The 14095-nt window shown below is 41.6% G+C and overlaps 1 protein-coding gene across 3 annotated transcripts in view; it reads right to left on the bottom strand.

The window, feature by feature from the left end:
* The window catches only part of Kiaa1217 (KIAA1217 ortholog), an 812359-nt gene that overhangs the window by 633056 nt on the left and 165208 nt on the right, over positions 1–14095 (bottom strand). For all 3 annotated transcript variants that reach the window (XM_075970615.1, XM_075970611.1, XM_075970614.1), the window contains exon 2: positions 3745–3825. The gene's annotated coding sequence lies outside the window, so the exon portion shown is untranslated. The remainder of the gene's footprint in view (positions 1–3744; positions 3826–14095) is intronic.

The raw sequence follows: 14095 nt of genomic DNA, 5'->3' as shown, positions 1-14095 counted from the left end.
TGGTGGTTTTCAGGACTTTTGGTCTCTGGTGAGCATACCAAGGGGAGTGAAGGGATGTGGGTCAGAGAAAACTGGCCCACCGGAAAGCAGGAAGCAGAGAGAAATGGAGAAACCAGGGTCCCATAGACACCCTTTAGGGCACATGTCTTAAATGAACTAATAAGTTCTATTAAGTCCTACCCTGATGGAGGAAGGTCATTGGTTAAATAAAAAGAAACTGCTTGGTCCTCATTGGTTAGAAGATAGGTGGGAGGAGTAAACAGAACAGAACGCTGGGAGGAAGAGGAAGTGAGCTCAGACTCCACAGCTCTCCTCTCCGGAGCAGACGCCTCAGAGAGACGCCATGCCCCAGCTCTGACCCAGGATGGACTTAGGCTAGAATCTTCCCGGTAAGACTGGTGCTCACAGATTATTAGAGATGGGTTGATCGGGATATCAGAATTAGCCAGTAAGGGCTAGAGCTAAAGGGCCAAGCAGTGTTTAAAAGAATACAGTGTCCGTGTAATTATTTCGGGGCATAAGCTAGCCGAGCAGGCGGCTGGGGTGTTGGGGACACAGCCCCGCCGCCGCCCTTATTACTACACTACCCCCTAAAGATTCCACTGGGCTTCAACAGCACTGTTTAGGACCATCCCTTTAACCTATAGGCTTCTGGAGGCCATTCACCACCCAGACAATAGCAGGGGTTTCATACTTTGCTGAGTAGCTAATTTCCTACTTCCTATCTCCTGTTTTATCTGAAGATGTGCTTCCCAGAGATACTTTCCAGAGAAAATGGAAGGAGTCCCAAGACAGTGTCTTCTAATTCCTCTATGCTGACATCCGCCTGCTTACAAATGGTCCTTGTCAAGTTTTCACTACTTCATGCTCCCACCTGGAGTGACACCAGGTCCCTTTTTCTGCTCAGTACAATCATTAGCCAATTCTTCCTTCTTCCTCCTCTGTTATTTATGTCCCTGCTGTACTGGATTACCTCCAAAGCATGCACACGTACCAGTGTTTCCCACCTTGAAAAATACAGCCTCTGGTCCTGGCCACAACTCCTGACAAACCTCTCTTCTCCATTTCCAGTGGTGTGGGACCATGGTCTGTATTCTATCAGTTATATTTTAAATAAACTCTGATTGGCCAGTAGCTAGGCAGGAAGTATAGGTGGGACAACCAGACAGGAGGTAGAGGCGGGTCAAGGAGAACAGGAGAATTCTGGGAAGGAGGAAGCCCATTCCTCAGCAGTTGTGACCAGCCACAGAAGAAGAAAGATGTGACTGCCCCGCTGAAAAAGGTATCAAGCCATGTGGCTAACATATACTAGAACAATGGGCTAATATAAATGATAAGAGTTAATAAGAAGCCTGAGCTAATGGGTCAAACAGGTTATAGTTAATGTAGACCTCTGTGTGATTTCTTTGGGAGTTAATGATTGTGGGAACTGGGCAGGACAGAAAACTCAGTCAACATATTTCCTTTCACTGAGAAATTCACCAGGTGAACTGACACAACAGTGTCCCCACTGATCTCTCTTCTCCCATTCTTTCTTGAGTCTACCCCATCAAGCTGCCAGGTTATTAAAGCACGGATACTGCTATTGCAAATTCACCGTGGACATCACTTGACTAAGTAAAGGGACAGATTCCAAGTTCCCATTGTTGGGATCTGCTTGTGACATTTGGTACAAGTAATCACTTCATTGTCTCTAACAGGCTGTATCTAGATTTCAGAACTTCCCCCCCATTATTTTCTTCTTGCCTCATTGTAGCTTTTCCTCTCAACTGGTTCTCACTCATTCCTGTACCCTTTAGGATGCCCTGCCATCTAGCTTAGGATTTCTGCGGTCTCCAGCCACATTCGCTGTCTAAGGGAGAAAATGGGCATTGGAGAATTGCTGCCTTCTTGCTCTCACCTAGCCTCAGCTGTGAATGCTGTGCAAGAGCCAACACCCTCCACTGTGTGCCTTCATTAAAGACCATTCCCGGAACTCCTGGCTTGAGCACCCGCCTGCTAACTGATTTCTGCATTTGGATGTCTAGTAAATATTTCCATCTTCATAGCTCTAGTACAGAACCCCTAGTTCTCCTCTCTCTACTCTTGGTTTTGAGGTCTTCTTTGTTTCAGTATGTGAGAATTCCTTCTGTCAGATGTGTGCTTCAAAGACTCTGGAATCATCTCTGCCATTTCCCCACTAATATCCCATTTTCAACACGGGAGAAATCCTCACTGCTTCTATCTCCCAAATAGTCCAAGTACCTCTTGCTGCTCCTCGCTTCTGCTGGATTCAAACCGCATCAGTTTCTCTGAGAGAGAGGACCCTCTTGCTCTTAGTTCTGTGCGTCCACTGCCCACTACTGTACACCCAGTGAGGTTTTCTCTGAATACCCTGCTCAAAGAGTCCCTTATCACTGTGGGACTTGTCCTTGCTCTTGGATTTATTTGATTCTAACACATTTATCATCACCTGATGCACCGTTCAGATTTTTGTTTGGAAGTGCTAGGCCCTGAGCCCATGCTATGTAAGTACTCTATCACTGCTACAATATATCAGAACCACTTACATATTCATTGACTGTGTCCTCCATTAGGATATCTACTTAAGAGAGTCTCAATTCTGAAAGAGAACCTGTCACATGAACTGAGTAGATGCTCACTCAATATTTACTGATCCAATGATCCACTCTTGTGTATGCTAGCCTACAATCCCTCTGGAAATAAAATTGTGAGCCAGGCAGTGGTGGTGCACTTGGGAGGCAGAGGCAGGAGGATCTTTGTGAGTTCGAGGCCAGCCTGGTCTATAAGAGCTAGTTCCAGGACAAGCTCCAAAGCTACAGAGAAACCCTGTCTTAACCCCCCACCCATAAATAAATAAATAAAATAAAATAAATAAAATTGTGTAAATGAGCCTAGAAAAGTGGCCTGGCTGTTTTAAGCAAAAAGAAAGGAGTGACCAAACCTGAAGTTGGAACACCGCTGTTTGATGCTATCCACTGCTTTGACAGTAGTCTAAATGGCATTATGGTGCCCAGGTAAACTTCCCTGCATGAAGGGCAGGGTGAAAAGCAGATCCATTTGATACACATCACTCTCTCTTGCCTTGGTGCACTTTAATGTCATGTGCTAAGTGGGTCTTTTTGTTTCAATGAGAGACTTCCTGTGAGAATAGAAGAAGCAGAGGGCATTGGCACACCTTCTCTGTGACAATGTGCATCTGTGCCACCTGGAAGCTTCTCTGTACCAGCTATTGGGCTGGTGAACTGTGTGCCCCAGGCAGTCTGGCTCCTGTGGTGCCTCTGCAGGAATATGACAAGAAACAGCAGAAAACCAATGTCATGATGTGGTTGCAAGTCAGGATTTTCTCTGTGTCCGTAAATGCTTCATTGTGAGCATCCACATCACAGGATGAATCTTTTATGAACCTCGGTTTATTCCTCATTATGACAAACCAGATGCCAGCCAACTAAGACAAGAGATTTGAAAAGCCTCTTTGATATTTGAGTGTCAATTTGTTTCTCATACAATTTGTATCTCTTACAGTCTATGACAGTGGAAGATTTATTCCAAAGCTATCAAAGAGAATTAACTTCTTGATTTTTAAAGACACAATTGTGTAGATCTGACACAACAAAAAATATGGCTTATTAAATCTATAAATACAATTATAAAAATCTTACAAGAAAATCTATCAACTTCTCAAGGTCTCAAGGCAGATGCTCTGGTAATACAAACATCTTCATTACCAAGTTGTTCACTCACCCCATAGTCAGTATTCCGTGCTGGAGAAAGAGTTTTGCTCATGGATGGAAGAAGTCAAGCCCCAGGCCAAAAGGAGAAAACCTAGAGAAATTAAAAATAATAAGTGAATGTATAGTACCAGGACACAGAGAATAAGGTTTTTACTGCCGATTGAAAAGCCTGCATGAGATTAAAGCCAACAATGAGGTGGAGCAAGGGTTTTGGGTACTTTGATCTAATCCTGCTGGGAGAGGGGCAGTGGGCACTCTGTCTTGTCAGTGACCACACTCTCAAGGTCTCAGAAAGTAGAGTCTCACTTAAGAAGAAAATGGGACGGCAGTTCTTTGTTAGCTGAAGAGAGCAGCCTTGTGACACATGAGCTGAAAACAGCAGAAGCCAAGAGGCCACTGTACCATACTTCCTCACTCGGTTTTTAAAATGGAAGTGAACTTTAAAGGTTAAGAGAAGCTGACAGGATCAAACCACTTGGCAGCAGCGTGATGCTTGTTCCAGACTGAAGACGCAGAAACCAGTTCCTCGGCACTGGCTACCTCTCACCTCAATCCTACCCCATCATGAGTCATCCTTCACGACTGTTGTCAAATCGAGCTGGGGTATTTCATTGCAGCTCAGTCTCAAGCCTGTGTTACTTTAAGTCACAATCTTTTCCTTTCCTTTGGAATAAAGGTAAAACTTTTACGGTCAAAGCAAAATACCTAACCTGTAGATTTCAACTCCATTCTAAACGATGCTTTCTGAAGAAGCAGATTGCGGGAGACGAAAGAGAAGATGAGCATGATAGACTCTAGACAAAATTTCCAACAGATGTGTGTGTGTGCCCCAAGTATCAGAGAGTTCCACCGAGCAATACTGACTCCAAAGCAAACTTTATAACTTTTCACTATGACATTGGTGGTACATTTTCAAGGCTGGAAATGTAGAAGAAATTCAAACATCTGTTCAACTGGGAAGCAACCAGCCTTTCTCTTTAGCAATATTGAATTCAACCAAGCAGAGCTTGGAAAGACAACATCCTGTACTTTGCTTATAATAGTGTGTGTGTGTGTGTGTGTGTGTGTGTGTGCCTGCATGCACATGTATGTGTGTGTGCATGTGCATGTGTGTGTGATATATATATGTGTGTGTGTGCACACATGTGTCTGATATATATATATATGTGTGTGTGTGCACACATGTGTGTGTCTTTCTAGGGATGGAACCCAGGGCTTAATGCATGCTCTCTCCCATTGAGCACTATTTCAATTCTTTTTTTTTATTTTCAATTTTGAGACATGGTCTCACTAGGCTACCCAGGTTGACCTTGAACTAGCTTTGTAGCTCAGGAAGAACTTGAACTTTTGATCTTCAGGCCTGGCTGATTTTCATAATGTGATAATGTGCTCCCAAAGCAAGGCTACCACTTTCCCTTTCGATTATTTTCCTCTTACCATGCTCATGCCCTCTTGTACCCTATAAAGATAGATAGATAAATAAATGGATGAATAAATAATGTGTGTGTGTGTGTGTGTGTGTGTGTGTGTGTGTGAGATGTCACCGTTTCTTCTGCTGGATTATTTGAAGTATCAACTGGTAGAGGCACTGAAATAAAATCCAAAAACCCGTGAAGAGAAATATTGCTTCCTTCTGGCTTCATACTGGAATCCACTACAGAGAATTTTAGAATCTGATATTTATACCCCACCCAAACTCTTACCAGGTCCTAGTACCTGGTATTTTAAAACAAAACAATTCAAATTCTTGCACATTAGGGAGAAACTTAGTATGAGGGAAATTCTCAAGAATAATGAACGGGCAAACTAAAGTTCTAGAGTTGGCTAATGGCAGAGACAGGCTTGAAGTGTTGTCCCAGTCCCTGAGAGAGAATTTGAAATATAATTAAATAAAATGATACCTTTGCTCTGAAAATATAAAATATTTAATAAGAAAAGGAAAATTCAAGGAGGGATTATCAGACAAACCCATGGTGGTTCATAGCAGAATGTGGTAGAAGGCAGGGCCTTAAGGTGTCCAAGTCAATCAGGATGAGCCAGTGTCAGAGTGGAAGCATAGCAGGATCTGACTCATGTCAACATCATCCAGGATAACTGAACTATAGAAAGTGCGCATGACGTATCGTGTAAGTTTTTACCATGTAAGCAAAGTGCATATTAGGTGCTTTACCTAGTACCATAAGTGCTTGGTCTAGACCAGTTCTATTAGTGATAGGAGCTCTCTCATTCTGCCATGACCATGATCAAAATCTAACCATAAGAAGGTGACTCTTAAAAATAAATAAATAAATAAAAGCAGGTGACTCTTTTGTTTCTCCTCAAGTTTGGAGATCTGTTTCTTATTCAGTTCATCCTGGGCCCATTCTTGTTCTCTCATCTGACCCCATGGGATTTTTGCTCTTTGTAAGGCTGTGTAGTTCACTTTCCTATGCTCATTTTGTGTTTTCCAAGCCCCCACTCCCATTACTCGCCTACTTCAATAGTTTATGACCACAGAAGCTTATAGTAATTCTTCCAAGTTGGGGAGCTGCATGCTTTGTTGATTTCCTCAAAAAGGCAAATGCAACCTGTGACAAGATTATCATTTGGTAACCTACCCATCTCAGGAAAGCTGAGTAAAGCTGGAGAAGCTGCGTCCATATGGGTAAGAGGGAGGCTATTAGTACTGGGGACACCACTCAAGAGTCGCTGTTTTGTACGCCTGGTACTTAGTCCAGAGTCTGGGACATGGTGATGCGTAGCACTTGCTATTTTCAACAGAAAATGTGAAATGACACATTCATTGGTTATGCACTTCCCATTACTTAGTTTTTGGGGCTACTAGCAATGGCTACTGATTGCTGAGATTTCATGGGAATTGGTGAACCCTGAAACAGGCTGAGGCTATGGTTAAATCTTGAACAAACAGTCCTGTGGATGGAGCGGTGATTGGCATGCCAATCCCCACACTCAGAAAGCCATCAATGCATTAACTCCAGAGGTGGCAATAGAGAGGAAGATGTTCGACTTGTACCTAGCCAGTGACGAAGGATAAATGACAGTCCTAGTCCAAGGAGGGAAACTGACCTCTCCTGAGGGTTGTTCAGTGGTCACAGAACAAAGTGACAGTTCCGTCAGAGGCTTTGGTAGCAGCCAAGCACTAGGGCAGGACTGATGTCTTTTGCAGGACCATGGGTGGGGCTGGAAGGGATCTGTAGCTTCATGAAACTGACTTAGGTTAGCAGTTTTGCTACTGCACAACTCACCTGAAATGTGGGCAAAGAGACAGGCTCCCCTGTAAAGCTTGGTTCTGATTGGCTGCAGACTGAAAGGTCAGAGCCTGAGAACTAGTGGCCATTTAGCTGAGAGGCCAAGGAACCTAGACATGTATTGTCTCTTATTTGGAATATGTGTTCCAAACTGTAGGGCAAATGCACTATAGGTGTTCAACTCCTAGCACTGGAAGAAATGGCCAAGATAGTAAGTGAAAAGATGAAAACACCTTGGTAGTTTCTAACAGATTCCTCCACTTTAAAGAAAATACTATGCGACAGAGTTAAGTATGTGGTTCGTTGGCCAGAAAGACCTAGGTTCAAAACCCTGAATCTTCACTGCACATTTTTGGTCAGACACTTCGTCTCATGGATTCTCAAATCTACCCCTGGGATAAACAGAGTGACTTCTAAGGTCAGTTTTGTGAAAATAACCACCACAAGCTCCTTTACCCAAAGGCATTGATGACACGGCAGAGGAGAGTAGTCAGGCCTTGCTGTAGAGCCAAGCTGCTCCAGTCTGTGTCACCCAGTTGTCCCCGAGTTATTTCATTTATCTGAGCTCAGGAATGCTCACTTATAAAGTGTGGGCATTAATGACATTAATCTTACTTCAGAGTATAATAAAAACTAAGTGAACAAACATGCATGAAATGGAGCCCTTGGGTGGTGCTCAGGAAGCAGTAAACAGGCCCTGCTTTTGTCAACTGCCCTGCTTGTTCACCACGGGTTTTCTCTAAGTGGGTCTGTTTGGTGGTATCACCAGGAGGTCATCCTTTAAGGTATAACTCAATATTTTGTATCTTTGTTAACGTATTTTGAAGCTGAGACAATTTAGACTATAAAATCAAAAAGTTTGAAATTCAGTCCCCAATCCTTAGGAGATTGCAATCTCCACGCAAGGCAGGGAACAGCAAAATCAGAATGAGAAGAGCGGGAACATTCTGGAGATGCCTCTACCTCCGGACACCCTTTTATCCTGAGATGTAGTCATTAACCGTCTCCTTGTCCACCTCTCTCTGCTTGTAAGAGGGAGCAGAGAAGTAGAGGGCCACAGGAAATAGAAGGGAGAGAACAGGCCAAGAATAATTCTTTAAACTTGAGACCAGGTGTCAACAAAATATCATCAAATATTTGCTGACTAGTCAAACAAACTGTCAGAACCTCACTAGAGACAGCACCCCTGAAAATATTTCATGGGCGTTTAAATAATGCAATCGTCCATTGGAGATTCTTGGTGTCAGCAGCATGTCCTGTTCATAGAGCATTAACTCTGACCCTCAGGGTTATCGTTTTGTACATACTAAGTATTATTTGATGTTGCAACCATAACTCACACTTTTTTTCCTTCCTCTGTAAAAATTGGCATCAGAAGGTGAGCTGGTATAAATGGCCTCTCACGGTGAAGCTTCCCTGTGTTACAGCTATGGCTCATTTACAAACATCAGACTTCATTTCTTGTAGCAGTAAGGATTTCCCTTTCAGCCAAGTGAGACGCGCCAATGTGCACGATGCTACAGCTTAGAACTTCTGTCTAGTATGGTTCCTTCCTTTAGTGGCCAATCAAAGTGAAGCTCAGAGAGTATAAATAAATTGGTGGGGGCACACATCCAGCAAGAGCCATTGGGGTCATCCACTCAAAACCGTATCAGTTGACTGGAGTCTAAAGAGCCCATCTTACAGGACACATCATCCTTCTCCCCTTGCAGGCCTAATGTTATTCAAGTGAATAACAATTTAGTGCCAAATGTGAGTCAACTTTTCAACCAAGACATATGCTACCTTCCCACAGGGAAGAGTCATCTAATCTCCATTTAGCCACTGAACCGCTTTTAACAGGTAGGTGGCTGCACTGCCTTTCAAACTATCTAAGACTCATCCTAAAACCAACATTCATGATCACACACTCTACTGACAGTGTGTCTGCCCGGGACTGGAAATGCATCTATAAAAATGAAAACCCAACCAAAACAAAAGAAACAAACAAATAAAACAAAACAAAAAAGCCAACTCGGACTTACCATTGCTTAGATACATTTGTGATTTTATGAAATTATTTATTATAGTGGAGAATATTTAATTCCAATGACAAGAGAGCCTGCAGCACTTTTTGTCAGGCAGAAAACTGGCATTAGAACAAGCCTATTTTTATAAAAGATATTCTCATTTTTCCATGGGGACAAGAATTTTTAAATATTATTTTAAAATACACGCAGAAAGTATAGCCTCAACATAGGGTATTAAATGATAATTTATTAACTTTTTTTTCAAATTAACCATTATATTCAATGAAGAGCTTTTGCAAGCACTCTGGCAGTACAGCGGGCATGGGAGCTGGGAGACTGCCAGTAAGACAGATTGGCAACTTTTATGAGAGAGGTCATAATAGAAATGAGAAATACTCTTCTTGAATGAATTGACATCTATTCATTTGCTCAGTAGCTAGACTACAGATATTAGAATGTGCCAACCTTTAAATGGAACAAGGAACTCACTGCTGCTTCTTGACCCAGGCTGACTGCCAGGTTTGGTAACAGATGGAGAAAATTAAAAAAAAAAAAACTATACAGATAAGCCAAAAATTTAGGCAAATCCATTTCTTGCTCATTCTTTCTATAGCCCCAGGCCCAGTGCCAACACGAATGGAGGGTCACCATGTCTTTGGAGCAAGACAAACTTTTCAGAGGTTCTGTTCAGACTGTTTTCAGTTGTTCTTCCAGTCCGTCATGCCAAACCTGGTTTAACCAAGTAGCCACACATTTGGGCTGTTTCCCAGCCACAGAAAAAAGCATGTGGCCAGGAGCTATGGCCAGAAAGGATAACATCAGCACATGGGCCAGAGCCAGAAGGAAAAATGTGGGAATGTGTCCTGGGATTGTGCCAGGGACAAGAATGTGTAGTAGCACAAGACTTTTGGATATGCAGAATTCAAGGGCCTGAAAACAGTTCTCCTGGGCCAAGAATACCAGATAAGTAGGCAAACTCCAAGTTACCTTCATTCCATATCCAAGGAGACTGCAAAGTAAGGTTAAACCAGTGCCAAAGGTCCTTAGAAGACAAGAAAGTCTCAAGAGCAAATGGCCCTCTTGATCCTCTGGGCTTGCATGAAGGCAGGGAGTTCTCACTCTCTCAAATAATAGGATACAATGAGCAGGCTTTAAGTCCAACTAGGTATCCCTAAGATATGCGTCCCTACTACTGTGATGTGAAATGCAGAAACACTTTATAAGTAACTATGCAGAATTCTAGCCATGACTAGTGTAGAAATAATAGGAAACTTTATAAAGCATTAAAGCCTCCATGTTGAATCAGTTTCATTTTAACTCTGGAGTTAATTTCTTTGGGCACCATTTGGGCTAGTTTCTGTGTAAGTGTAAATCCTACAAAACTTATTTATACTCTTCCTATTTGTTACATTCATAGATTTATATGACATCTGGTTAAAAGCAAATTATTGAAAAACTAACCAAACCACTATACTTTTTTATATACTGTACAAACAAAAAGAATGACATTTTTATATTTAGCTCTGACAAAAATTAAAGGAGCTAGTACTAATAAAGAAATATCATGACTTAGAAAAAAGATATGCATCCCTATTGAACCTCTAGGCATATCTTTCTGTGATGGTCATTGTTTTGCGGTCATCACAGTGGATAGATATGTTGATTCTTTTCTCCCATATGCACCCTTTCTGGCCCTATGAGAGCTAATTGTCAAGAAAGAGGCTTCTAGGTCAGTTCCAGCTCAATTCTTCCAAGGTCTCTGCCCATTCATTTGTTGAAGAACATTTAAATTGCACTTCTCCATTGGGGATAGCCAACAGTTAGACTTAAGGCCCACTTAGTAGTGGGGGAATTTATGCCAAGTGTTGTAAACCAACTAGGGAGACCATAGGACCTAAAAGAGAACTCCCTACTGCCACTTTCTTAAAGCACCTCAAGTCCTAACAGTGTTCTAAATACTGATACTTGCGCCTGCGAAGGTAGTACAGCTCTCACCCCTGATCTATGGTTTAGCAGATGGAGACCATGCAGAAAGCTACAAACTGGTCAAAATGCAGAGAACCCAGCCCCAGCTGGTACATCTATAATATAACCCTACATCTGCAGTTCAGAGAACAGCGTGGAACAAAGGGTTGAAAGATCATACGAGCCAGAGGACCAGGGCGTCTGCTGCGAGCCTGTGGCTTCTATAAATGATAGGGAAGCTACACTCAAGAAATCTCAATAATATGATCTTCTATATAAGACCTGAACAATGACACCACTGGTTGACATGCCAGTGTGGATGGGCGAAACCTCACAAAGTTCTGCCTTTAGAACGACTGCTCAAAAAGGGAGAACCAGTTTTCTCTAGGGACGATGTCCTTAATTGGTTATTTAATACCAATTGGTCAGCCCTAAAAAGATACATATGAACTACAATAAATCAACTCAGCAGATTACATTTATATTTATATGTATGTATCATAATTAAAGAAAAGGGGGAACAAGCAGGGGGTGGGGTAAAGAGATAGGGGGGTAGATCTGGGAGGAGTTAGAGAGAGGAACTGAGTAAAGGATTAAATACGATCTAAATACGTTTTGTGAAAAGTCTCAAAGATTTAATAAAAAACATTAAAAAGAAAAAAGTATGAGAAACAACTTATTTACCTACAAAAGAAATTTTTGCTATAATACCAAAATTACTAAATTTTCACCAACCTTTTCATTGGTTTTTAATCAATGTGCTGAAATTACCTACACCAAACAGGCTTGATGAACTTGAAACAAGTAGGCACATAATAATATTTGTTTAGCAAATAAGCAATTTCTATTACAATGAGAAGGTCCAATACCAAGAAAGCACAGCAATGTGTCTCCCCTAAATAACGAAGAAATTTAACAGGGGAAGCAACTGGTAAGTGTTGCAGTCCACAAAGCTCACAATGTTTCTTTAATCAGGCCAGCCAGCTTGAGAACAAGATCAACAGAGAATCCAGACAACAGCTAAGTACTACAGTGACCTGGCAAGTGACAAAGTAATGCAATTTATAGGATGATGGATGGCTTAGTCTTTTCTAAATTAAAATTTGATTAAGTTTAATAAACTTTTCTGCCACCAGAGAGGAAAAAAATGGTCCTCATCTCTTGCATCAAATACAAGAATAAATTCTAAATGAATTAAAGATTTAAATATTTAAGGAATTAAAAACAAATGAAACAAGAATCCTTAAGCAAAACTGGAAGCTCTGAAGATATGCAGGAGAAAGCATTTTTACTAGAAAAGGTAGTTTAAGAAAAATCTAGAGTGCTAGGTAATTGTAAAACAAGGAAAAAGACAAATGACAGAACAAAAAAGTCCAAACCACGTGCGAGACTGAGCGTTAAATCCCATAATTTATAAGTCATGGAGCAAAAGCCAAAGGAGTGTTTTTGATTGGGTGGGAAGTATAATTCAGTGCTTAAGATGTAATTCACAAAAGACAGTTCTATAGGTTAAACAGATGAAAAGATTCTCAAATTCACAAGTATGTAAATTCACGAAATGTAAATTAAGGTACAAGATGTCCTATCTTGGCCTTTGGATCAACAGTAATTAGAAAGGGCTCTAACAGAGTATAAAGTGGGCTGCTTCTCTCACACACTGCTAGCAGACAGCAAGGAGGATGCTGAGGTTCTGACGTGGTCAAGGGATACCCAGTGAACAATGAAGCTGTGCCATCATTAATGGAACTCTGACCCCCACAAAGAGTCCTGGTGAAGTATCTGAATACTCATAAAGACTGATTAAGTTACAGGATGTGGTGTTAAGTAAACTAGGAAATAGACGGCTTTTAAGAATGAGTTGTATTAGCCAATTGTAGTGATGCACGCCTTTAATCCCAGCACTTGAGAGGCAGAGGCAGGTGGATCTCCGTGAGTCTGTGGCCAGGTTAGTCTAAAAATCAAGTTCCATGACAGCCAGTGCTGTTACACAGAGAAACCCCGTCACCAAAAAACAAAAAAAAAAACAAACTAACAAATGGGAGAATGAGCTGTGTTTGTAGCCATTGATATATATGAACACCAAGAGTACCTTTTACTCTGTGTTTTCTTTTGTCTCTATAAAAGGTCTCCCTATATAACCTAGTTCAGGATCCTTCTGCCTCAGGCTCCAGAGTGTGGGGATTATAGGCCTGTGTCATCATGGTCAACTTCCTACATTATTTATATCCTCTGAGTTCCAACTGTCATATTTAGAAAGTAATACCTACTTCAGGTTCTTCGAGATCATGTGGGAAGCACCTATGCTTCCCCTATGCTGGTGTAGAACAGACAAGCATTTATCACTACTGTTTCTGTGCTATAGAGACCGGAGACAAGTGAGATTCCCAAAGGACAGTTAAGAGGCTCCATAAAAAAATGTGCGAAAAGCCATTTGTGACTGGTTGAGGACTTCAGCACAGAGTCTGAGTGAAGGATAGTCCCAAGGGAGCTGCTGTGCCCGTGCTTCAGGGGAAGGATGGGCAGGAGGAGCGAAAGGGGGGACGAAAGCTTGACATTTCCTTCTCAGGGCTGACTCTGGTACTGTAGGCTACAGTGTCTCAGTACTTCTGTGAAGCAGTCACAGAGTCAGAGATGTGAGTAATTCATATAGACTTCTTTATGGTCCTTAAGCCATCAGCATCCTCATATGTCTTGTGTCTTTTGCTTCAAATTCCCGAATTTCTCTACTACCACTTCTTGTGTTCTAGCTGTGGAAGGCTGGGGACTTGCTTAGTGTGGGTGAGGACTTAGATTCGATCTTCAGTGCTGTAAAAAATAAAGTCATAATTGAAGATACGTAGCATTAATAATACCTATTAAATTGTGTTTCCTATATAATATACTCAGTTCCAGTGATTAAGGCATGAACATCCTTGAGAGGCCATATCTACCTCACTGCTTAGAGATTAAAAAATAGCACCAGAAAACAGTAGCTTCTATGTTTCATTATTTAATACAAGTGGAAAGTTTTCAAAGTCTAATTTTGTTCTTACAGGTGTTATGACTGTGTTATTAAACCAGATGTATTGTACCATGATGTTTGATGACTTAGATTTCTTGTGGGACACAGGATCAGTGCACCCTTTCCCAGATGAAAAAG

The sequence above is a fragment of the Microtus pennsylvanicus genome, chromosome 4, assembly GCF_037038515.1.
Source record: "Microtus pennsylvanicus isolate mMicPen1 chromosome 4, mMicPen1.hap1, whole genome shotgun sequence".
Lineage (NCBI taxonomy): Eukaryota > Metazoa > Chordata > Mammalia > Rodentia > Cricetidae > Microtus > Microtus pennsylvanicus.
The sequence above is the reverse complement of the archived record's forward strand: the minus strand, read 5'-3'. Positions and strand labels throughout refer to the sequence as shown.